This window comes from Octopus bimaculoides, chromosome 21 (genome assembly GCF_001194135.2).
Source record: "Octopus bimaculoides isolate UCB-OBI-ISO-001 chromosome 21, ASM119413v2, whole genome shotgun sequence".
Taxonomy (NCBI): domain Eukaryota; kingdom Metazoa; phylum Mollusca; class Cephalopoda; order Octopoda; family Octopodidae; genus Octopus; species Octopus bimaculoides.
Genome location: NC_069001.1, coordinates 31,335,289 through 31,338,402, shown reverse-complemented (window position 1 = coordinate 31,338,402; position 3,114 = coordinate 31,335,289). Strand labels below are relative to the sequence as shown.

The 3,114-nt window shown below is 37.5% G+C and overlaps 1 long non-coding RNA gene across 1 annotated transcript in view; it reads right to left on the bottom strand.

Annotated features, from left to right (window-relative positions):
* Window positions 1-1,352: 1,352 nt before the first annotated feature.
* Window positions 1,353-3,114, bottom strand: part of LOC106869450 (uncharacterized) — a 224,589-nt gene continuing 222,827 nt past the window's right edge. Inside the window, exon 4 of the long non-coding RNA XR_008266433.1 lies at window positions 1,353-1,399. This is a non-coding gene — a long non-coding RNA (uncharacterized LOC106869450). The remainder of the gene's footprint in view (window positions 1,400-3,114) is intronic.

Sequence of the window (3,114 nt, the reverse complement as noted above, 5' to 3'; positions counted from 1 at the left end):
TATCGGGCGTCCTCTTGTTGTTTGTTATTGTTAATTCTATTGTTCGTTTACTTGATTTGACTATAAGAGAGAGAGAGAGAGAAGAGACAGAGAAAGAGAGAGAGAGAGAGAGAGAGATAGAGAGAGAGAAAGAGAGAGAGAAAGAGAGAGAGAGAAAGAGAGAGAGGGAAATATAAACGAACAAATTTTGTGAGAATTGTTTCGCTGAGAATATTTATTCAATATAAGTATCATGCGATGTTTTGAATTACACGAGGCATTATGCAGTTCTCACGCTCATCAGACAATATTTAAAACAGAGTGAAACGATGACTTGTCGAGTAATCGATTGATCCTTACACACGCGAAGTTATAGTTAAAGGGACCGATATATAAAATGAGCAAAATGGAGGCATCATGAAACAAACAGACAATCAAAAATAGTATAGCCAGGTAGGGGAAGAATTATGATTCACAGTTATAGATCGTAAGATGTAAGAAAGTTACTGAGAATCATACATGTAATAACGCAGATAATTGACGCTGATAAACACATTAACTCCTTTAGGTAGACGTTTATGGTGGCTCAAAAAGAGAAAGACCGATTTATCTTTTTATTTTGTTTTATATACGTACATTTATACCCATACACATTCACATTTATACATGAATCCTATATGAGCAAAATATATGTGTATGGGTGTGTGTGCATGTATATTATACGTTATATGGAACGTATGTCACAGGTTGTTAAAAGCGGATTCTTTTAAAGAAAATACTCATTTAATATATTCAAAGTTACAACACAAAACTCATTGAAAAATATATAACGGAATTTGGTGAAAATCAAGCACAAAAGATATAAATAACGGAAAAAATTTTTGTAGTCAGTAGTAGTAACAAATGAGAGAAATAATACTCAATACTACGAAAAGTGTGTGTTACTCTAACATAGCTGGTTGAATCCCGCATTGATAATTACGCAGTTTGTCAAGTCACCATGTTGGAATATACATAATATATTCATACAAACATGCACATGCAGAGGAGGAAGCGGGAACAGAAGCATCTGAGAAGGTGAAAGAGCAGAAGATGGATAAGAAAAGAAGAAGAAAAAAAAACAGAAGTTGAAGGAAGAGTAGTGGAAAAAGAGAGAGGAGAAATTGATGAAGAACGAAACGAAGTTGAAGAAAAGAGAAAAATGGAAAACGAAACAAGTGCGTCCAGATCTTAATGATCAGTGTTGACCAGGGGTTAAAATAAAAAGAAAATCAAAAACGAAAAACAAAAGAAAAAGAATAAATAAATAATAAAGTTAATTAGCAATTAAGTAGCTGTAATAAATAATCTGAAGTGAGAGAAGATCAACCTACCTTTGTCATGTGGTGTCAACGATGGATAATCCAAGTGGTCGTTCGACCTGCAAGAAATAGAAGTTAAAATCTCTGACTCTCAAAATGTAGATTGCCGTTCTTGAAATATATATATATATAAAAACATGCTAGATAATATTGTCACAGTTATATTGACTCAAATAAAGATGGGGTGCATTTTGATCATAGACCTGCTGCTTCAGAAACGTTACATACTAATTAAAAAAAAACCTTTCTACTATAGGCACAAGGACTGAATTTTAGGGGAGGGGACTAGTCGATTTCATCGATTCCTTTTTCACTAGTACTTAATTTATCGATCCCGAAAGAGTAAAACGTAAAGTCGACCTCGGCGGAATTTGAACTCAGAACGTAAAGACGGACGAAATGCCGTTAAGCATTTCGTCCAGCGTGCTAACGATTCTGCCAGCCTGCCGACTTAATAATCTTTTCCATTGTAGGCACAAGGCCTGAAATTTGTGAGGAAGGGATTAAGTCAATTATATAGACCCCAGTGTGTATTTGGGGCTTATTTAATCGACCACGAAAGAATGAAAGGCAAAGTCGGTCTTGGTGGAGTTTGAACTCAGAACGTAGCGACAAATGAAATACCGCTAAGCATTTCGTCCAGCGTGCTAACGTTTCTGCCATCTCGCTGCTTTAATAATAATAGAAGAATATACACATACACACATATGCACGACGGACTTCCACGCAATTTCTGTCTATCAAATTCTCTCACACGACATTGGTCGGCCCGGGGCTATTGTAGGAAGGACTTGCTCTTGGTGCCACGCTGTGAGATTGAACCAGAAACCACGAGGTCGCAAAGCGAACTCGCTGTTCGTAATTTAGGCAGAATTCCAGCAAATTTTGAAGGAGGTGGGTAATTATACAACTTCTGTATGTTATCGACTGCCCCGGGGGAATCAGAAATATGGTTGATTTCGGAGGATTTGAACTCGGAACGTAAAGAGCCGTAAATATAGTAAAGCTTTTGTCCTTTATTCCAACGATTTTGTTTTAAATTAATATGAAGATAACGGCGAAGTTGTTGACGTTGATAATGGTGCTTGTGCGGATGATGATGATGATGATGGTGCTTGTGATGATGATGATGATGATGGTGCTTGTGATGATGATGATGATGGTGCTTGTGATGATGATGATGGTGCTTGTGATGATGATGATAATGATGATGATGGTGCTTGTGATGATGATGATGATGGTGCTTGTGATGATGATGACGATGGTGCTTGTGATGATGATGATGGTGCTTGTGATGATGATGACGATGGTGCTTGTGATGATGATGATGGTGCTTGTGTTGATGATGATGATGATGATGAGAATGATGGCGATGGTGGCAATGATGATGACGACGACAACGCCAAAGATGGGAATAATTAGTATGTTGCTGCTGCTACCGCTGCTGCTGATTTTTAACGTTGATACAAGATCACCAGAGTATAACCACCACCACCACCACCACCACCATCACCTGACTAGACCACACCACACCACACCACACCACCAAAACTGTCACTCCTCCGCCAGCCACCACAACCCCGGTTCCACGAACCCCCCTAGCCTCCTCACCTCCTTTTTTCTCCTCTCCATTAATCTACAAACAACGACAACAATCACAATATATTTATTTATTTTCTTCGTCTCTTCTCTTCAAAATAAAATTTTGAGGAAGTTTTCTTGAAAATGTTATTCTTTGAAATTTTTCTTTGAAAATGTATTTGTTCTTTTTAAT